The sequence below is a fragment of the Rhinolophus ferrumequinum genome, chromosome 11 (genome assembly GCF_004115265.2).
Source record: "Rhinolophus ferrumequinum isolate MPI-CBG mRhiFer1 chromosome 11, mRhiFer1_v1.p, whole genome shotgun sequence".
In the NCBI taxonomy this organism is placed as follows: domain Eukaryota; kingdom Metazoa; phylum Chordata; class Mammalia; order Chiroptera; family Rhinolophidae; genus Rhinolophus; species Rhinolophus ferrumequinum.
In genome coordinates, this window is record NC_046294.1 from 67,095,353 (window position 1) to 67,119,615 (window position 24,263).

Consider the following 24,263-nt stretch of genomic DNA (forward strand, 5'->3'; position numbering starts at 1 on the left):
AGTTAGGGTGTGCATGGGGTTTAGTAGATCTGTTTGTAAAGTTTATGAAGGGGAAGAACTAAATTCTCTTAGCTTAGAAAATAAAAAGGAGATACGTATTACTGGAAGAATTAAGTGTATAGGTTGACTAGAGGAACTTTTAGGACCACATTAAATTTGCAAATAACTTTTTCCACAATAATTTTCAGGCTGTTTAACAGGGTGTCTGAAAAACTCCTTACCTCTAAATTGACAAGTATTACTTCAATCTGCTTATATTAGTAGTTATCTTTAAAAATATTAATTATAAAAGCATTTTATATAAGAACATTTACATTTACCTGCTACCAATCCTGAAGCCATAGCCTTTTTCTTGTAAGCCAGTAGCAGCTCAAAATATACAAATCCATGGATTGGTGGGATTGAGGGTCAAGGTTTGGTGTATAGAGAGGAGGGAGCTGCACTGGGTCTCAAAACTCACTGTGGAGTTCTCGTAGCTTCTTCCAGATGTGATTCTCAGACTCTCCTCACACCATGGCACCCAAAAACCAGTCTTTACTCCCACCTCAAACAAAGAAACTGGAGAAGACATCGACCTCTCTGGACTTGCCAAAGGGAGAAAAAGAATAGCAAGAAGCGATTGAACACATTGATGAAGTACAAAATGAAACAAAGACTTAATGAACAATCCAGTGAGGAGATTTTGAAAGTAGAACCAAAATATAACAAACTCCACCAACCATTTTTTCAGAAGAGTTCAGAATTAATCGACCAAATCCCAAATATTTGGTAATAACATTTGTCAAACATCCACAAGTATCTGCACTGCTTGACGAAAAGGATGAAGAGGCACTCCATTATTTGACAAAAGTTGAAGTGACAAAATTTGAAGGTATTAAATGAGGTTACAGAACAGATTTCTATTTTGATGAAAATCTTACTCTGTAAATAAAGTTGTCTGCAAAGAATTTCATCTGAACGAGAGTAGGTGATCCATCTTCAAAGTCCATTGAAATCAAATGGAAATCTGGAAAGGATTTTATGAAATGGTCAAGTCAAATGCAGAATAAAGCCAGCAGGACGAGACAGCATGAGGGACCAGAGAGCTTTTTACCTGGTTTACTAGTCATTCTGATGCAGGTACAGATGAGTTAGGAGAAGTCATCAAAGATGATATTTGGCCAAATCCATTACTACTTGGTTCCTGACCAAATGATGAAGAAGGGAAAGAGAAGACGATGATGATGATGACGAAGAAGAAGAAGATTGGAAGATATTGATGAAGAAGGTGATAAGAATGAAGGTGAAGAAGATAAAGATGATGATGAGGGAGAGAAAGGAGAGAAAGATGAAGGAGAAGATGACTAATGGAACACTGATGGATTACAACCTTTCTTTTTTAATTTTCTCCAGTTCTTGGAAGCAAGTAGCAGTTTTTTGTTGTTGTTGTTGTTCTTTTTCCTCTTGTGCTCAGTCACCTTAGTTTTGAGATTTCTCTCCTTTATACCATGGTTCTCACCTTATTTGGGGGTGGAGAATATCTTGAGCAGAATACAATGGGAAAAGAATTTGCCCCTTTCTGTTTAAAATTCATTTTTATCCCATCCTGTCTCAACAAAAACTTTATGGAATCAACACTACTGTGCTCTGTGGGAAGGAAGAAAAACTTCTGCTCTCTTAGCCTCTGCTGGAAGCTGGAGGGTGCTAGGTCACTGTGTCGTAGTTCATAGAATTCTAGTTTTTTTCCTCCTTTCTCTGTATATTCGGCTCAGAGATTACGCTTTGTCTCTATGTGAATATAGACAGTTAGCATTTGCCAACATGCATCTGTCTACATTTCTGTTGCTTAAAGAAAAAAAGCAACTTAAAAAAATGGGGTTAATGAGGTTATAGAAAGTCAGCAAAGGGTGGGTTTGAGGTGTTTGGGTGGGTTCAGTGGACATTTTGACAATGTGGCTTCTCATTTGGCATGTTTAATTGTGATGTGTAATGGATATCCTTGCAGTTTAAGATGACACTTTTAAAATAAAATTCTCTCCAAATGAAAGAAAGAAAGAAAGAAAGGAAGGGAGGGAGGGAGGGAGGGAGGGAGGGAGGGTGGGAGGGAGGGAGGGAGGGAAGGTAGGAAGAAAACCTAAACTCACTATGCAAAAAACCCAGCCTTTTGTGACTTGGGAGTATTTCACAATAATTAGAATAATTTAATCTTGAATTTTCAGTGCAGACAGTCTATCTAGACGATGGCATAGCAATGATACAAGTTATTTCCACAGTTCAGTTTGTGAAATACCCTTCTTTTTGTGTGTGAAATACCTTTAAGCAAATATCCTATTAATACTCTATAGGTCAGTGGTTGAATATTCAAAGAATTTCACTTTGCTATAAAACCTTTATCAAGATTTAATTTTCATGAAAGCAGAAAGGCAGCGTATCTTTACATTAAATCATAATTAAAATCCATGTGATATTACCTATAAATATTTAGGACTTTATTTAACTGAACCAAAGATAAAAAACAAAACTAATGAATGACAAAGTTCATTGTGCAACTTCCAATTAATGTAACAGTCTAACAATTGCTCAGAAAACCCAGGAAGATTTAAGCACACACACACACACACACACACACACACACACACACACACATATATGCATATATATATATATATATATATGTAATTAATGTAATAAAACATGTATGCATTATTTTCTCATATAATGTATCTATGTATAGCTATAGGGTTGTGTATGTGTGTGTCACCCTTTGTGTTATTTTCACAGCCAAGTTCATTTTTACAAAAACAGAAAAGTTTTTTTAGTGAAGATTTTATCCCATTCCTTTGAACTAGGATTATGGAATTTCATATTCTGCTCTCCTCTGAGTTTCATTTTATCCTTTAGAGTCCAAAAATGGGACTATAATATAAAAGCATTAAGCTTCTTTGCTTGATTTATAAAATTGTGCAGTGATATTTCCAGTAATAAACCCCATAAAGTATGACTTGTTTTATGAGCAAAGATGTCCAAAAAACTTAAGAGTAACCTCTGAATCTCTGTGGAAGATTATTAAGCCTGCTTTGGTGCCTCATTTTATCTTTAGTTGCACATGCTTGATAATGAAGTTGAAGAAAAACAACACGTACTAGCCCAGGGAACGCACAAAATAAAACAAAATGGAGGAATGCTCTGAGGCTGAAAATAGAACATGTAACGAACTATATCAAGTTCAAGGGGAAGGAGTTAGAGGCTGGAAATGTCCAGAAAGGACCTTGGCATCTTCTTCCCCTGCATTCCCTTTCTACCTCCCCAGGAGGAGATTTCTGAACAGCTCTCTGCTGTTCAGAGTTTTAAAACCTTGTACTGGGATGTGAAATTACCTTTTTTTCTTAAATAGAATATGGATCTCATCACTTCCAATGCTGAAATAGAAACCTTGAGTACGAAATAGAAGGTAGAGACTCAACAAACTCAAACTGAGTAAACTTTGAATGCAAGTACGTAAAGCCTTGAAGAAAAAAATCAAAGTAACACACAACTGCTGGGGATCAGTTTGTATGAATGCTAATCATGCACAATTCAAAAATTGCTCTCAGCTATTAATATCCTTTGCATGTTAATTCAGTGTTTCTTACACTTATATAATGGACCATTCCCTTAAACAAAAAATAAATTTTTGAGAATTCTCATTATTGACTTAAATATTTATTTTGGTGTTATTTAAATATGCATGAACATAAAATAGGTATAGACTTCTTATATCTATGACTCATATTTGACTTTGAAAATGAAAACTATGACAAATTCAATAAAATGCAACCATTAAATAATAAAATTCAAATAATTTAATTTGTTAGATAAAGTTGATTTTTTAAATGTAAATGGCAAATTCAAATGTTTTGGGAAATGTTCTTTTGAATTCCACATGTGAATATTCTCTTCGCCCAGTACTTTACTAAAAAAACTTCCCTCAGTGTCATTTGCTCTTCATTTGCCATGAGTATATATATATTTTTACACATTGATTTGTTTTGGTTATTTTTTTCCTTTAGGTTGCAATGATTATAAATACCCAAACTGTGTGGCTATACACACAGTGTTATTAAAGTTTTATTTAAATGATACAGAATAGCATTGTCCAGGAGACTTTCTACAACAATGGAAATGTCCTATATCTGTACTGTCTAATATGGTAGACACTAGCCACATATGGCCAACGAGCATTTGAAATATGATTAGTGTGACTGAGGAACTGAGTGTTCATTTTATTTAACTTAAATAAATTTACATTTAAATTTTAATAGTCATGACTAGTCAGTGCATGTCTAGAATATACTTATTTGAATTTTTTAGTTATTATTAAAATGGAAAGTAGAATGTTATAATCTCATAAGGAACTTTCAGATGACTTAGAATATACTGACTCTAGTTTGAGAATCAACTGCTATGGGTGATTATTTGATCAGTCCTGGACATAAACGTTCCCACTGTGTACATTCTCTCAGCTTAATGGGCGTAAGTTAAATTCTGTGAAAACTTTGACTTGGGAATAAATGTGGTGTATTTAAAAGGAATCACCAGAACAATGGTAATTGGGATTTTTAAGGAAAAGAATTCTAAGCAGAGAAACCTGGAAAAGTTTCTGCTTTCTAACTAGGATATGCAGAACCATGCAGTGACAGACCAATGTGGTCTACTCTCTGAGAGCAAGAGGTAAAAAGTAAAATATGTGGTATTTGAAAAGGATTTAGAGCAGTTTTTCTATCATTATTGAGATATAATTGAAATATAGCATTGTGTAAGTTTAAGGTGTACAAAGTGATGATTTGATACATGTATATATTGTGAAATGATCACCACAATAAAGTTAATTAACACACCCATAACACCTCACATAATTACCATATTTTTTTGTAGTGAAAACATTTAAGATTTACTCTCTTAGCAGCTTTTAAGAATATAGTACGGTATTGTTAATTTCAGGTACAATGCTATATATTAGATCATTTTTAAAGTCAGTTTCTTTTTTGTAATTGAGACGTCCTTTCAGACTGTCCCTGCCATCATTTTGGCCCTGGCGGAAAGTCTATGACCATCTCCCAGGTCAGGCCACTTTGGTCAGTCTATATTGGGAGAGATGGGAGTTCAGATGAAGTTTTAACAAGGCTTATTCCTGCCTGGGTATGCGATAGATAACAAATCACTCCCTCCCACTTGACTGAGGGAGGATACAGCAGTATATGAATAATATCTTCTCAAAAAGATTTACAATTTAGTAGGGAGATAAGATGTAAGTAATCTTTTGTTGTTAAAGATTCAAGAAATCACATGCCTAGATCCAAATATGTGATAAGTTGATGAGCTCAGAAGAGGGACAAAGTTCGGTGGTCTGGAAATGCCAGATAAGCTTCATTCTCGTATACCTATGTCTCATACACTCAGAAGACGTATCTTGAATATTACTTGATCCTATATATATATCAAGGTTCATGCCCTTTTAAGTTATTTTTGAGGTGACTGACGTAGGATTAGGCATTTATGAATAGCTAGTAAATAGTGATAAGATGTCAAGGAATAGAATTCCGGGCGTTTTTAGTTTAAGAAGTAAAAAATTAGGAGAAACATCAGAAACTAGAAATCTGTGATGAAATATAAACATACAAGAGAGAAAGCTGAGTTTCTACAAATGTATGTGCCATAATCATGCTTTAAGGTAGTGGATAAATATTTTGTCCTTATCTATTGATATCAAGATGGTAATACATGTATAGAAATCGAACATATCTGGAGGGAACAAAAAGTAATAATCTTGGAGACAGCATAAAAAAAGGAATATATATGCTCTCATTGTAAATTTATAGGCTGCAAATCAATAATCCGAATGCCCACACTGAGAAAAGAATATTTTCTACTGAAATACGATTTTTGATACTACTGTTAGACCAACATTGTTAGTACTAAAGGTCTATAAAATATTTTCAAGGCTAGTGGCACCAAGGAAGCCAGCAAATCTATGATCCATTTTGATCATCAGAGTGTAGTATGTCCTTGACAATTGACAATGGTCCCAAACAATGATCTGTGGGAAGGTGAGCAACTTGCTCTCTAAAGTGTGGTCTTTAGCAGTGCTTGGACATCCCCGATTCTCTTTATCTCACATCCCTCAGTGTACCCAAATACTTATTGACCCAATCATGTCTTGGGTTCATACAATCTCCTGGGAGTAATTAATGGCAATTGTATGAGAGAGGACCTTGAAAACAAATGCTCAACACATTCTTTTTATCGAGAGGAATGAAGTGGAGGAGAACTGAGCATCTTTTGCGCTGAATGCTTTAATAATTCAAATCTTCAAGGAATACAGAGACTCAAAACATTAGCAGCAGTGCTAAAACATGCATGAGTTAATGCTTGCGTTAAACTATACTATCTGAGCAGGAACTAGGCCTAATTCTCTGCTTTTGATATCATCACAAACTTTGATGATTCAAGTCTTCCAAGAAGTGCACACCTAAAATGGGATTAGACATGAAAGAGTTTTATTGGAGAAAATGCCTGTGAAAGATAAGAGGGGAGGTAGCAAGAGTAGGCAAGGAGAACTTTTCAGACTGAAATATAGGTCTGATGCCTGAAAAAGCAAGGAAGGGCTGAGTAAGAAGAGACTGAGATTGAAGCTTAATTCTGAGGAAGTTCATGCCTGGCTTATGAGAAGTTCCTGAGCCAGATTTTCATCCTGCATTGGGCACCAAGATCATGTTCTGGCCTCCATTGTGCACAGTCAAGAGCTGGGAGCAGCCATGAGGAAGCATGGCCTGGTGTAAATGATTCAATGGATCTAACGGTGCAGCAGATAGAGCCTGTGAGTCAACGTCACTTCTTGCCACAGGTTCTCTTGAAGGAAATCTGAGCATGGATTTCCTCCATGAATAACACAGGTATATGGCACTTGGCTTAATATTTTCTTTTAAATTCTCTGTTCTGAACTAGGAAATGAAATTTTCTCCAGTAGGGACTTGAGAAGATTGATTTCTACTATGGTTGTTTTAACTCTCTCCTACCCTAAACTTGTTCTTCTAATTGCTTTCTCTGTACTGTATATTTTTCTTCTGGACTTTATGCACAGGTACCAGAGACAGATCCTTGAGGCAGATTTTAATATAGAGAAACATCTTTCTGTAAAATAGATTGCTCTAAAGTGCAGTTAAAGTCTCACCGTAGGCAATATAATAAAGTTTAATAGTTGAAGATCTCAGTGTATATTCTTTTGAAATGGTCTCATCTGTAAGTGTATCTATAGCAAGAATCTCTAGAACCAATGGGCTACAAAGCCATAGACAGCTGACAAGATTTGGCCATGGAGTGACAAATTCAGGCTTGCATGTTTAGAATGATGTTTGGTTGGGATTGAGATATTTATCTATTGCTGCTCTGTGGTTTGTTTGTTGTCCTGAGAGACTTAGCATTTGCAGTAGCAACATAGCATTGATTTTGGACAACCAGAGTCATTGAAAGAAAGCTATTTGGATTATTTTGGAGAAAGCTGTTGGCAGGTGTGTGTCCTGAATAAATGAACAAGTTGATAATTACACACCTGGAACTCAAAGAGCAAAAATGTGGATGATGACCTGCTGGAGTAGAGGCTGATCACTACAGTGGTTTTGGATGAGTCTACATATGGTTCCTACTTTCTTTTTTAAATTTATTGGCAAAGGGATATGACTCACATGGCATTGCTTTAAATTGTATTACTAATCTCTTCCAACTCTGCATGGATTTGTCTGAATTATATTTTCTGTCACTCTAGATTGCTTTTTACATATCATCTACTATTTGGCACAAGAGGATATGGCAGTGATCCTACCTAACTCATTCTCAGAGGAATGGTTTTATAAAGAATTGAGTAGAATAAAAAGGTTTGGGCAAAAGGTTTTTCTTTATTCCAAAGGCATTTATTTGATAATTAAATGTTACTGAGGAACTATTAGGTTGGTGCAAAAGTGATTGCGGTTTTTGCAATTATTTTTAACCCTTTAAATTGCAATTACTTTTGCACCAACCTATGCTATATGTCCGAATATATGGAAGATATAGAATCAAAGATAAATAAGATATGTCCACACCTTTGAAAAACACAACTTGGGGGCAGTTTTTCAGACAGCTAACGAACAACGAGGTTGATAAGTGATGGTTTCCATTTCCTGCAGTGAATCTTGACTGATACAGAGGAAAGGTCATCATATCTTACTGTTGCTTAAAGGTCTTCAGTCTCGTCATAGTTTTCAGGAAGAATGGCAAATTTGTTTGCCTGGAAATCATAGCTAATATTTATCGAGTGCTTACCACATTACCGTTTAAGTGTAGATAGATTAGTTCACTTTAACGTCACAAAATCCTGAGCTCTATATTTTACAGATGAAGAAAATGAGACATAGAGAGGTTAAATATGTTTCCCAATATAAAATAGTAAATGGTGGAGTTAGGATAAAATCAAAGCAGTTTAGCTTCAGAACTGTAATTGAACCCATTATTCTATACTACAAAACAGTCACAGCTCTTGTCAAGGATGAGAATTCAAATCCTCTCTATCTTGTACCCCACTGTACGCATATATTCCTCAAGACATACCTACTTCTTGTAATGTTGTTTCACACATTAGTGCTCTTGCACAAATTGTTTCTTCCATCAGCTTTAATTCAACAATGATTTACTGAGCTCCTGTTTTTGGCCAGGACAATTCAAGATATTGAGATTGTTACTCCTATTAAAATGACAAATGCAGTCTTTCCCTTTATGTAGGTTATGGACCATGGGGATTTGAAAGCAAATAAAGAGAATCTACAATATAGAATGATACGTGGGAGTAAATAAAGAGGACGTTATGATTGTGCTATCGTGAGAATTGAAAAAAGTCCGGGAAGCATACATGGGGGGCACAATTTGAGCCAAAAGGTATAGGGAGGATGTAAGTCTAAACAGACAGCTTAATGCCTGGCATTTTTGACCTTCCATACCTGGCTAATTCCGAGGCATCTATCAAGGCTATCAATTTCTTCTTTGAAAATCCAAACTTTTCCCCAATTTGAACAAAAACCACTTACTATTTTGCACTGCATTATTTTTATTTATTTATTTATTTTTTTGCTGCTATTTATCGCCTGTCTTTTCTCCCACTAAATCAGTTTTTTTCCTTGAGGGCAGAAATTATTACTTGTTTATTTTTGTCCCCACTATATCAACTACAGTGCTGGCTCAGCATACTCTCTCTCTCTGTTAATGAATGAGGAAATTGTGGAGGACGAAGCAAGAAGAAAAAAAGTAATCAGTTCAAGGTGGGTCTTCTATATCTTGCAAGTTATTTAAAATGTTTTCCTAAATTATCAGCTCTCCTTAGAGTTGGCAATAAAAAATGATTTTGTGTTCCATTCATATTATGTGGTCATTTGCATCCATGAGTCAAACAGGTTTGCTAGATTGATTAAAGCATCACATTGATGGGGCTAAAGTAAACTTCATCTTTTATGGATAGTTTGCTTTATTTGTATGTATAATCAGAGGTTGCCACATGTACTCTGGCCACTTGACCTGCAGATATATGACTTTGGTTATAAGGAGAACCAGATAAGAAAGCATGTATGGATCACCCCAAATCAATTTCCTTTCATGGAACAACAGTGGTCATATATATGGTAACAATGGTGAACCAATAACTTCACCTTCAAATATTCAGGGCAGCATGTTATATATATGTATATATATATATATATATATATATATATATATATATATATATATATATATATATGTTCAGGTATCATTTCTCTATATTATCATATTCTGCTTAAAAATAAAGTGATAGACCAACCTCCAGGGTTAACATAATGTGACAATGCATATCAATAGCATCATAGACTTAGAAAAGTTATTAGAATTAATGCAGTATTCCTGAATGGTCAAAATTATTTTGTGATTTATATGTGTCTTGATAAAATGATTTTCCTCAACTGTTTCCACGTATGTAATTAGTTAGTTATATTGACTTACAAAAAGCTTCTTTATTATTTGATTCTTATCTGAGTAATTTAACAATAGAGCATACCATTTACTTTCTCTAAACTCAGGCTAGAACCATAAAACTGTTTTCTTTTCAAAACAATTGATCTAGAGGTACCTATAGATTCTAGATACTTTAAATTTGGCAAGAATAACGAAGTCATTTAGGTTAGTCCCTTGAAAGAAACCCACCATGAGTATGATTAAAATGATCTTTATGGTTGATTTCTAGGGAAAAATGTCAGTAAAATTAGGACTAAAAGCTGAAGACTTTCCATTTGGCTAAGTGTTAGAATATCATGGGCATTATTTTAGAAGGAACTTCTGGGGAGCTCAATTCTCTCTAGAAATAGTGTGCTTTAGATAATAAAGAACAGAGTGTGCGGTTTTACTGTCAACCACAGCTTAATCATTTATCGGACATTCTTAGGTCATTAGGTTATAGTGATCCCAAAGCTATTTTTGGTGACATATATAAAGTGTATAAAGATAAATTTATTCCCGTGCTGTATGTCTGATAAGCAGGTTGAAAAGATTCAATCAGAGATGTGACATGCTGTGATAGGCATAGACAGAGCATTGATTTTCACTCACTGTGCATAAAACACAGCTCACTCTCAGAGTCCTGTTGAAAGGTTGCTTTAAATTGCCCAGTAAGTAGATATCACCCATAGTCGCAGGTATTTGAGCATAGTATCCAAAAATAAATATCATTCTGAATTTAATGTGCTTTCAAAATTGATGGGAAAAAGCCAACTAATTTTTACTGAGCATAGTTGTCTGCTCTTTACTGATTCAGTGCTCCAAAGAATAACAGTATGAGAAGAGCTTCCAGCCTTCCTGAAACTTATACTTTATTTGAGGAAAAGACATTAGTAATTATTAGGCAATTATGATTCACACATACGTATGTTCACTGCCTTTGTTCCCATACTTGTCAGATGCAATATACCCATATTCTTCAATTAGGATGCCAAAAAAAGAAAGGAAAAAGAAAAAGAAAGGAAAACATCCTTTAGATATAATCGGGCTGAGAATAAAATATTTTTAAACTTGTAAAAATAATAGAATCTTTTAACTGTCCTCTTAAATGATATGTTATTTTACCATGAACTTAAAATAAAAGGTGAGAAAGAATGGTGAATCTAATTGAAGCAGAGATTAAGTAGAGGGTCTGAGTCCCAGCATTCCAGTCTCAGGAAACATTGTTCTTACCTTTTTTAGTGGACACTAAGCCTCCACCATGGAAATCTAGAGTTTAGAGAAACAACTTGGAGACACATGTCTTAGATTATTGCTAAGATGCGTGTATTTCCTCTCACTAATTTACGAGAAGATGCTGTACTAGATGTTTAAAAGTTACTAGGGGCATGGGTATTGCGTTCGTTGGTGAGTAGTAGTGCTGATAGTTTTTAAAATACATATAGAGTGTACTTTGGGAAATAATTCAGTGATGAAGGTATCTGACTGATAGAAAATTTCCAATGGCAGGTGGGAGAAAGCCCCCTGAATAATGAGTGTCTAGCGACATAAAACTATGCTGTATCTAATCTGGACTCGGTGTGTCTCTGATCCATACTGGCTCTACCTCCTCAGACAGGGGACCTATAAACTAATAAACATCGCTAATCATCAGGGAAATGAAAATCAAAACCACAGTGATATATCACCTTATACCTGTTAGAATGGCTATTATCAAAAAAAATAACAAATGTTGACAAGGATGTGGTAAAAAGGGAACCTTTGTGTACTATTGCTAAAATTGTAAATTGTCGCAGCTACTATGGAAAACAGTATGGGATTTCCTCAAAAAATAAAACTATCATATGATCCAGAATTCCACTTCTGGGTATTTATCCAAAGAAAATGAAAATACTAACTTGAAATGATGTATGCAGCACCTCCATGTTCATTGCAGCACTATTTACAATAGCCAAGATATTGAAACAACCTAAGTGTCCTTCAATGGATAAATGAATAAAGAAAATGTGACACACACATACACACACACACACACACACACACAATGGAATATTATTCAGCCATAATAAAGAATGAAATGTTGCCATTTTTAACAACTTAGATGGACCTCAAAGCATTATGCTATGTGAAGTAAGTCAGAGAAAGAAAATACTATCTGATTTTATTCATCTGTGGAATCTAAAACAAATAAATAAACAAATGAAACAATATCCCCCTCTCCCCAAAGAAGCTGATAGATTCTGAGAACAAATTGGTGGTTACCAGAGGTGAAGTTGGGGGTTGGATGAAATGGGTGAAGGAGGTCAAAAGGTACAAATTTACAGTTATAAAATAAGTAAGTCATGGGGATGTAATGTACAGCATGATGTCTATAGTTTATGACACTGTATTGCATATTTAAAGGTTGCTAAAAGAGTAAATCTAAAGTTTTCATCTCAAGGAAAGAGAATTTTTGTAACTGTGTAAGGTGATGGATATTAACGAGTTACTCTGGTGATCATTTGGTAATCTATACAAATATTGAATCATGTTGAACACCTGAAACTAATATAATGTTAATATTAGTTATACCTCTTTAAAAAAAACCACCAAACAACGACATAAGAATGTAAGAGAGATGTATTTGCCCCCACAAGTTTTTTTTTTTCAGTTGAAACATACCAAGTTATCTATTATGTGAAGTGAATAAAAAAAGAAATGTGTCACATGAGTTAACTCCTTTGCAATTATTATTTCATGTTCCCTTTAAAAATTATTAATGTTTGAAAACCCCAAATCTATTTAAACATCAGCATTTTAGGAAAATTATGAAGAAGTAAATAAAACATTATGACTATGCATTTACTCTGAATAATTTGAAACTACAGTTCTTAAAAATTTGTTTTTATTTATAGAAATACATTCTTTTTCTTAGTATCTTTGTAGTTAAATATCCTCGCAGCACTGCATTTGGTGTTTTCTGTTGTCAAATGAATTGAGAAGAGAGTTGGTTTTCATATGCCAAATGTTATTTGAGAATCTTACATAATGGAGGGAAGAACCTCAGCTTTCCACTGTTAGCTGCTTTCACAGAACATAAAATTATAATGATAAAATTAATCATGTCACTTTAAAAAATATGTCCGTGCATTTTTTATAAGATAAAAATTTAGCTTATGGACTTTGTTTCTATTTTTAAAATATTAATGTGCCCTGACATTGAGAAATGAAATGAGATTAAATAACTGTTGTGTCTGGAGTAACTCTATTCCAGACGTTAAAGCTGAGTTGGGAAGATGATGACTCGGAGATAAACTCACCTACAGCATCAAGAAAGGGTTCTCATGTTTCAGAGACATTTCTATTCCTAAAAACCTTCCCTTAATAATACAATAAAGCCTCAACTAATGGGATACTTTAGATTTCCTATAATTAAACAAAACAACTGAGTGCAGGACTAAATTTCCAGCTCTTTACAGATATCTCTGCTTTGTAATTCAAGGGACATATAATCCTTTCCATGTACTTGAAAAGGTATATATATTATGCCTTTTTCCCCTTGGTCATCCCTTATTCTTTCAAATCCACCATGGATCTTGCATTCTAAGGGCTCTAGAAGCCTAAAGGTTGTGTCTCTAGGCTGTGGCTCTTACTCTTTGGCTAATTTCTTTTGGCCAATTAAGCAGGAGAAGATTGTGTTGCTAGGGCACTGAAATGCTTTTCTCTTTTAACAATAAATCTGGCTGGGGGGAGACAGAGACAGAGAGAGAGAGAGACAGCTAATTGGTCTGCAGTGCCAGGGAGCAGGAAAGCCCTATGATTAGAATAGAGTCTAGGATGAATCTACAGCACCACGAAGTCTTCACAGAATGCATTTCCTTCTGCCTCTTTAGAATAATAGTTAATATGATTAATGAATTAAATAAAATATTTCTTGAATTTTTTTTACTTGTTAATGTATTCATTTGATACTTTTCAAATGATCAAATATACTTTGGCTAATTTATTGGACCTCTTTGAGATGTCACCTGTGCTATGTGAGATATGATGATGGTCTGGCCCATGGTCTCTAGATAAGGGATTTGGTTTCCTATCATCTAACACCTTGCTCATAAGGCACTCAGGCCCACTCTACAGGGCACTAGCCCCTTTCAATAATTGCTTGTTCACTGACTGACCCATCAAAGAGACAGTCTATAAATGGACACATGCAAGTTAGCCCTAAATGACAAAAGAAACAAAGCCTTCGAAAAACCAAAGAAAGAGAACAACCTGAAACCCTGGAACCCTGATGGCTCTCTGTGTGGTTACTATTCTCCTGTCATGGATACAACTCCTTAGCCTCCCGATTCATGAAGCAGTCTTGAATTGGTCCAAAACAAAATAGTTGCCTCTTTGCCTGTGTCAAAGCTGGAACTCCCACACTCACTCTGTTTACTTTTCATTGTCTTTTAGTGCAAATCCTAAAGCTGTTGATTCGATATATAATATTTACATGAAATCATCCATTTATGGCATCCATAGTTATCTTTCATAATTGCTGACTACTTTATCAGCTTGTCAGCCTTGTTTGCTCACTCTGCAAACTAAACAGGCATCTATGAAACTAAAGCAAAACAATTAATAACAAAAGGCAAAAATGTAGAAAAACATAGCCAGCTTAAGATAACACTGATAATATACTGTTAATTAAATGTGTCCCCAAATCACAAGTTTTCCAACTATCTCACTATAGGTGCTCTGGAAGGAAGTCTGCAACCAGACTTAGTAGAATATTAATTCCAATTCTCTAGTAAATCCTACTACACAATGCTTTAATTAAAAAAAACATCACCATATGATCTCACTTATATGCATAATCTAAAGAAAAGAATAAATGAATGAACTAATCAGAAACAGTTTTGGAGACAAAGAGGAAAAACTGAGGGTTGCTAGATGGGCGAGGGGGGTGGGGGTAAGGGGGAAGGTGAGGGGATTAGAAAACAATCAGTAACCACAAGATGGCCACGGGGTTTGAAAATTAATCTGGGGAACGTAATTTAGTGGTTACCAGAGGGTAAGGGGGTTGGGGGGTGGGAGATGAGGGTAAGGGGGATCAAATATGTGGTGATGGAAGGAGAACTGACTCTGGGTGATGAACACATAATGTAATTTATAGATGATGTGATACAGAATTGCACACCTGAAATCTATGTAATTTTACTAACAATTGTCACCCCAATAAATTAAAAAAGAATAAAATAAAAATAAAATTAAAAAAAAAACAAAAAACAAAAAACATCAATTTTAGTATCTTATTTAATGGTCTATAAGTAAACTATTTCTTCCTATGTAAAAAAATAAAAGTCTATATTTAATTGTTTATCTAAAAGAACTGAATAATAAATTTTGGATAAGTCTGTAGTCCATACAATAGGCCCCTCATGTGTCAGATGGGGACTGTCAATGATTATTTTTGGGTATTAACTATATCTTTGTTGTCAATGAAAAAGCATCCCGGCTATGAGAAAGCTTTTAGCAGTTTATTTGAGCCAAACTGATGACAATTGCCAGGAAGCAAAATCTCAATGGATTGAGAAAATGGTCTGGAAAATGGCGGTTTTGCAATTTATTTTATACTTTAGAGTTAAAGGAGGAGTATTACATGAAGTCCATTGGTGGTAGATTAAGGGGATGGGAGAAAGCAAAGCAGGGAAATCTCTGGGATTAGATAAAAAGTAAATTGGAGTGACAGACTTCTCTCACATTGGTGGGTAGAGGCTAGTTAGTTAACAGTTAACATTTTACAGCATAGAGATGGTAATGGGGGGGTAATAGCAACAATGAGGGGTGCTGTAGTTCCCTGCTTTGGTGGGGTGGGTTGTGCCCTGAGGGGTTCGGAAAGGGATTACTCTGACATTCCAAGGGCATGTTATCATACCGTGTTTCCCTGAAAATAAGACCTAGCCAGACAATCAGCTCTAATGCGTCTTTTGGAGCAAAAAATCATATAAGACCCAGTATTACATTATATTATTATGTTATATTATATTATATTATATTATATTATATTATATTATATTATATTATATTAAAGACCCCGTCTTATAGTAAAATAAGACCGGGTTTTATATTACTTTTTGCTCCAAAAGACGCATTAGAGCTGATGGTTCAGCTACGTCTTATTTTCGGGGAAACACGGTAGATGCAAAAAGACAGGCTCACTTAAGGTAAAGATTGACCTTTGTTAAGGAAGCTACAGGCCAAGGATATGACTACTGGCCACCACCTGCTTTTAGTCATGAATTTTTATGTTCCGACCATCGTATGTGGTTAATTTCCGTCTCTGAATTTGCGGGGCCCGCCATGCTGGCCTCCCCTGAGCTTGTCAGGTTTAGTGTGTGGCCCCCTTTTCCTCCACATCGTCTATGTCCTAATCTAGCTCTGAGTCTACATCTATATTGTAAACAGCATCCAGGAAATACTAGGATTATTAAGAATGTGAGGTTAGACTAACTCTATGCTGATATTGAAAAGGAGACAATAAAATACAACTGGAATCTAAAATGCTAGAGGTAGGAAAGCACCACCCAGATGAACAGAGGAGAGGGAAATAGTTTCCTGAGCAAGTTGACTTCAAACTTCTGTCTTGAAATGAAATCAATATTGCAACAGTTCACCCTCATTCTATTTAAGTGTTTTTAAGACTTCTTTGTTTCTCTCTGCAGGAGGTCTCCTACTCTATTTCATTTATGCTCTTGAGGCTCTTAGCTATGCTTTGTCTCTTCTTCACATCCTTCCTTTTGTCACTTTGCACATGCTATTGATGCACGGGGGATGCACTTTTAATTGTATGACGTACTTTTAATTGTATTACTTGGTAATAGTGACTTAGCAATGTTATTCTCTATGGAGGTAGGCATAGTCCTGGAAGCACATATCAAATAGTGAAATATATTAGATGATTACTGTGTAAATCCCTGATTCTCATCCCCTGAAAAACACCTTGTGCCTTTAGCCATTGTTTTAGTTAGTTTCTGCTCAGGAACAAAGGAACTATGCAAAGTATTTCAAGAAGTGGGGGTGTAATCCAGGAAACTGGTTATACCAGTGTTAGAAACCTGGAAGAACTAAAAGAATGAGAGAATAATAACTGCAGGAAGCTGCTATTATCTGTAAATCTGGGAAAACAGCAGGGAGAAGTTGTTACCACAATTTAGAAGTGAGGAGGAAACTACTTCCTCAAAAGTTCCAACTGTTTAGATAGTTGCCGTCACTTCAGGAGCTTCCACTGTCTCAGGAGCTAAGACAATGGATGAAGAACCACAGTTTCAGAGACTGGGATCATGAAGGAGTTGTGAATGGGGGTCAGGCAGCTTCTGCTGAGACATTAGAGGGAGTGTCATTTGGCTACTTTGGGGACTAGTGTTGGGACATTGAGGTCATGCCACGTGGCTTGTTCTGAAAGACATTGTCCTGAAAGATATTGAACCTGCATTTGTTAACTGCTGTTGAAGGGATTCTGACAAATCAGGAGCAGAAAATGAGTTCCTTTTCTTCTCCTTTCCAAGGTCATTCCAGAGCCTCCTGGTGGCAGAACCTAATGCCTAATGATCTGACAAGGGGGTCTGGGAAAGTTGTTTATAGACAATTAGCCCTAGCATAAAAGAGCAGGTTACGAAGGTCAGGTATGAGACTGAAAATGATAGGTAAATAATAGACACAGTTCACCCCATTTCAAAGCCTTTTCTACTCATATTTCAACTTACATGTAGAAAACGGTTGTAACTTTATATTTCCACATAATAAGAGGCAATCTTTAAAAAACAAAAATTTTGCCATCTTTTCCTCAAAAGTAAAACTCCCAACAGACACTACTATATTTTAGTGATGTTAATTCATCTTCTACTTTAGTCACATCCTTACCTAAAATTCCATATACTAAAGACTAAATTATGTTTAGTTAGCATCAATAATTTTTATAGGTTTTATAATTTAATGTATTAGGACAGAGAAAGGAGAAAGGAAAATCATTAATACAATCAAACATATACTAAATGAATATGGAAGAAAATATTCCTGTACTACACAAGTTCTTGTGTATATAACTGATTAGTCTTCTTCTACAAACTGTATTGTTTCCTTTGCCTTTAGTCTTCATGGTAAAGGAATCCTAAAGGTCAAAGTTCTTTTTCTGCTGTGGTGAGCTAAAACTTAATTTCTAATGGGTTCGTGAGCTCTTTGTAGTCCTAACTTCAGAAGAATGATCTGGAATTAACTTTTACTTTTTTTGTTTTTTGTTTTCTTTAGTTTTACTGTTTTGACTTTTAATAAGAACCCTGTAGAATCCTTTGGGTTCTAGACATAATCTTCTATTTTTCTTTCATTTTGAGAGGGTATCAGATTACTGGATTCCTGGAAAGTCTAGCAAGGTGGTGGACCTATGTATTTTCATAGTGTTTATCTCCTATTCTTTGGAACACTTGTATTTTGCTAACACATTTTTTTTTTTTTGTATTTGACCTTCCTTGTTCCTGGGGTCCACTCAGCATGACTGCGATGGAGTGAACCAGCATGATGGTCTGTGAGATGTTAAAACTATCAAAGTTCTTATAGATTGTACAAATTTGTTTTCTGGATTGTATCAGAGAACAGAAGAGTGCAGCCCTGAAGTGACCAAGACTGCAAGATCTCCTCACTCCTCCCAGCTTGACTAAACTTTAGGTAGGTTTCTTCCTGATTATAGGCTCCTAATCTCCTCTTTCTGAGAGCATTTACTTTAGAAAATTTAAAATTATAAATCTTTCTCTGCACCTTTGAGATGTAAATCTCCTACACTTTGGAATGTCTTTATCAAGGAGCTGTCCTTTTGAAATATAATCATCAAGAAAGATAAGTCCCCTATTTTCCAATTTATATGGGAGAGTAGGAGGCTATCTGTTGATGAGCACCGATTTACGAACACAGATGGCAAAACCACATTTACTAACTTCTTCCCTATAGTCCTCTAGTACTTTTCCATTAGTTCATCCCAGCATTTAAAACTCTTCAGCCTTCTGTTTCACTGGAGTTGGGTTCAGTCTTTCTGCCCTATTGCAATAGCCTAGACTCCTATTGCAATAATCTTGAATAAAGTCTTCCTTGCCTTTTTTTTTTGTAAAACCCTGTCCAGTGCAATTTTTCTTTGACAGCGGCAATATAGTGAATGTGTACTGTTGTCCTTGTCAGGGGAAAAATGAACTTTTTTTGTTCATTGGGAAAATGATATAAGGGGGGGAAAAGCAGTTTTCAGATTAGTAATACAGAGGGTGCCAAAAAAATGTATACACATTTTAAGAAAGGAAAAATTGTATTAAAATGGTAATACTCAGTATATACTGATGACAAAAGATGAATACAAGTCATGTTTGACTTTTGCAGTTACAAGAGGTGCTCAAAATGGTTACCATCAGCATACATTTAATACAGTTTTTTCCTTTATTAAAATGTGTATACATTTTTTGGCACTCTCTGTATATATCGAACGTAAGGAGCTATGTTGAGTTTTTCCAGGAATCATATCATATTTGAAATAGCAGCAGAATTTGAGGTTGCCAGCTGAATAAATTACAATAATCCAGAGTTATTCTGCAAGTTAAAACTACTTTCTGAATAGGCCAAATAGATGAGCAAAATGAGTTAGTGAAAGGAATCTTTTCTCTTCCATCTTTCAGGATTTTGATGACTGCCCTAATTGTAGCAATTTCTCCAGAGATGACATTTTGCTTTGGCTTTCTTGATGGAGGGAATGTTCTAGGGCATTTCACTTAGCTTTTTCTCCCATATCAGCTCTCACTCATTCTACTTGGCCTGTTACCAAGTATATCTATTGAAAACAAATTTTCAGGAACTGGAGAAATGATGCACAATGGTTTTGTAGAATTACTTTGCTCACTGTGACACTTGGGTCAAAACTGCTTTTATCGCCTGACCTCTATAATCTTTCACTCGATTAGTAGACTTTTCTAATGTTTTGAGTAGTCATGAATTAATATCCACTTAGAGTCGGTATCTAATAATCCCTGAAGGATTCCTTTTCCTTGTGAAGAGTAACCTGAATAATAGCTTTAAGTCCCTTCAGGGCAAGCTTAGAGTCATACTTACAGTACAGTTTGGGGCAGAATTGTAGATACTGAGCAAGAAGCTGTGAGTCTCCATTATAGTGCCCACTGGAGCTAGAATTTATTAAGTGATCTACATCAAATAACACTTTAGTAAGATTCTATTTCCTGTTATGCAAATTTGCCTATCTTGCCACTGCAGCTAAGAAATGACATTGGGCTTCTGCCTTGTTGAGATTTTCTATTCCCTTTACCATAAGGAATCTGGTTACAATGGCAGCATCTCCTACCATCATTCCAGCCACACAGAGATTTCTAAGGGATGCAGTACTTCCTTTACTAAAGCATTTCTCAGTGAATAAAGGGTGATGGGTAGGCCCTTGAGGAATGTCTTTGTAAACTAATTATCTCAGGTGAGGCCACTGTGGTATCTTCAAAGAATGGAAAGCCAGTCTCTTCATATAGAGGAAGATCTGCTCATATAGCTGACCCTTGAACAACAGGGATAAGAGGTATTGACCCTCCATGCACTCAAAACCCCCCATATAACTTTTGACTCCCTAAAAACTTAACTACTAATAGCCTACTGTTGACTAAAAGCCTTACCAGGAGCATAAGCAGATGATTAACACATATTTTGAAAGATATATGTATTATATACTGTATTCCTTTAATAAGGTAAGCTAGAGAAAAGAAAATGTCATTAAGAAAATCATATGGAAAATGCATTTACAGTATTTATTGAAAAAAATGTGTGAATAAGTGGACCTGCACGGTTTAAACCTGTGTTGTTCAAGGGTCAACGGTGCTGGCAAGGATACTGTAAATATCATTCAAAAATATAAGGGAAATTTCCAATTCAAGTTTTTAACTCTATTAGGTTTGATATTCAGTCTTACTCTGTAGCTATAAGACATGAGAAATTTATTTTTTATAGTTTGAGATTTTTAATTTCTGAACTTATCATTTATTTTCTATACACTCTCTAGGGCAGTCAGAAATAACCAGGCAACCTCCTGGTTCTTGTGGTCAACATTCCTATTGTAATGGGCCAGTGCAGCAGCCAGCTGGGTTCCCAAAGTCTTGTTTTTAGTAGACACTTCATTCTAAGCAAACACATGATAATTTAAGAAAGGATGAATGATGTCATTGCATGTCACAGATTACTAGTGTCCTAATTTACATTTGTAAGGAGGTCCTCACTGCATATAAGCTCAAAAAAAGTAAGCAATATAATCCAAGAATCTCAGTTTGCTACTAAATACATATCAGATTAGTGAGGGAAAGAGAAACCATACTATGTGTTTCGGAAAAGGGGATTTAATACAGGGAATTTATCACACAGATATTAGAAGGCTGGAAGAGCAAAAAAGGAATGACTAAACTAATAAGTGCAAGAAGCAACTACCATCTTCTAGGCTTAGAGAAACAAAAAGGAGGGAGGAGGTGGGCTTATCCGAGGAAGGGCTGCCACTGCTGTAACTGGAACCATGGATATGAGGTCCACAACTTTAAGAGGTGTCACCACATGACAAACTTTGGATTTGAAACGTTTTCCTTTTTCCTCTTTTCCAATATCCCTTTAGTGCTTCCCATTGGCAGAAGCCAACTGGAAGCCAGCTGGAATGGTGTCTGGAAAATACAATTTGCAGACTCCAAGCTCTAGCCCTTCAGAGTCTAGTGTAATAAAGTGGAACGACATACGGCTAATAGACAATAGGTTAATAACTAGCATAGGTAGTTATGCTCTCTGGACTTCGATTTCCTTATTTAGTCAGGTACAAGTCCTCCTTTAAGACTCAACTCACTCAATCATTCATTTCTACTTGATCCCTTTTCCTGTACTATTTTACTATAATATAAGGCTGGGTCTTATATAATATAATGTAATATAATATAATATAATATAATATAATATAATATAATATAATATAATATAATATAATACCGGGTCTTATGTTAATTTTTGCTCCAAAAGGCGCATTAGAGCTGATTGTCTGGCTAGGTCTTATTTTTGGGGAAATACAATACTGATGATTTTTATGTTACTTACCACAGTGACTCCACTTGCAAAATTTTTGCTTCCTGTTCCCCTTGATTTTATGCTCTGCTTGCCTAGAGGTTTTAGTTCCAAAGGGAGGAACTCTTTCACCAGGAGACTCAGCAATTATTTAATTGAACTAGCAGTTAAGACTGCCACCTGGCTACTTTGGTCTTCTCATGCCTCTGAATCAATAGGAAAAGAAGACAGATATTGTACTGGCTGGGATGATTGATGCTGACTACCAACAGGAAATTGGACTTCTACATCACCCTGGAATTAAGAAAGAGTATGTCTGGAATACAGAATATCCCTTAAGAATCTCTAAGTATTACCATACGGGTGATTAAGGCAATGGAAAACCATAACATCCATGCGTAGACAGGACTACTAATGGCCCAGATCTTTCAGGAATGAAGTTTTGGGTCACCCCATCCAGAACTATGATCAGCTGATGGACTTGCTGAAGGCAGAGGGAATACAGTGTAGGTAGTGGAAAGAGTAGTTATAAATACCAGCTACAACAATGTGGCCAGTTACAGAAACAAGGACTGTAATAGTCATGAGTATTTTCTCCTTTTTGTGTTATGAATATGTGTGTGTGTGTGTATGTGTGTTTATATGTTTTCTTTCCTCTTGCTTTCCATATCATGCAACATAAAATGTATTGACTTTATATCGTAGTAGTTAAGTTATGAGATGTGAAAAGAAGAGTAAATATCACTCAAAAACTTTACCTCCTCTTTTTGGGAAGGGATTAGCACATTCTCATTTGTACACAGGGTAGCTTTAACATGTCAGGCAAAATTATGACCCTGGTTGTTTTTATTGGAAATTAAGTATTGTTTAAGGAGATATATGTAGGTGCCAAATTGCCAAGGGGTAAACTTCTGATGGTTAATTTTATGTATCAACTTAACTGGATCACAGAGTTCCCAGTTATTTGGCTAAACATCATTTTTGGGTGTGTCCATGAGGGTATTCCTGGATGAAATTAGTGTTTGACATGATTCCTACCTTAACGCTAGCTAGCACCTCCATCGCATCACAAAATTACCATTTCTTTTATGGGGATGAGAACATTTAAGATCTATTCTTTTAGCAGCTTTCAAGTACAAAACACAGTATTATTACCTATAATCATCATGCTGTACATTAGATTCCCAGAACTTATTCAAATTATAACTGAAAGTTTGTACCTTTTGACCAGTATCTCCCCATTTTTTCCAATCCCCAGCCCCTGGTAACCACCATTATACTCTCTGTTTCTATTAGTCTGGCATTTTTAGGTTCCATGTATATAAGTGATATTATACAGTATTTGTCTTTCTCTGACTTATTTCACATGAGCCAATTTCTTATAATAAATCTCTTTCTATGTACGAGATCTGAAAATTAAATATGCAAACTTTTGCAACGATGTTGCTAACTTTTATCTTGATATCAGAGGAATTATTCATTATGAATTTGTACCAACTGGACAAACAGTTAACCACGTTTACTATTTGGAAGTGCTGAAAAGGCTGCATGAAAAAGTTAGACAACCTGGACTTCTTGCCAATTCATGGCTCTTGCATCACGATAATGTACCAGCTCAGCTGGCACTGTCTGTGAGGGAGTTTTTAGCTAGTAAACAAATAACTGTATTGGAACACCCTCCCTACTCACCTGATCTGCCTCCCAGTGACTTCTTTCTTTACCTGAAGATAAAGAAAATATCTAAAGGAAGACATTTGGATGACATTCAGGAACTCAAGGGTAATATGACAACAGCTCTGATGGCCATTCCAGAAAAAGAGTTCCAAAATTGCTTTGAAGAGTGGACTAGGCACTGGCATCAGTGAATAGCTTCCCAAGGGGAGTACTTCAAAGGTGACCATAGTGATATTTAGCAATGGTGTGTGGAGCACTTTTTCTAGGATGAGTTCATGAACTTAATTGTCCGACCGTGTACATATCCTATTAATGTTGTTTCTCTGGAGAACCCTAACCAACATAGCTTCTAAAAAGAATATACAGTTTTGCACTATATTGATAGTGAGAGCTTGAGTATTCACATCATAAGTATTGGGTGAAGGATTGTATTCTTACCTTATGTTCGGTACCTACTTAGTGCATAGGGTATGAGACTTCATTAGTTAAGTTGTGCTTGCTTT

General features: G+C 35.6%; 1 pseudogene; it reads left to right on the top strand.

Annotated features, from left to right (window-relative positions):
* Window positions 1–513: 513 nt before the first annotated feature.
* LOC117031141 (protein SET-like) lies at window positions 514–1,347 on the top strand (annotated as a pseudogene).
* The last annotated feature ends 22,916 nt before the right edge of the window (window positions 1,348–24,263 follow it).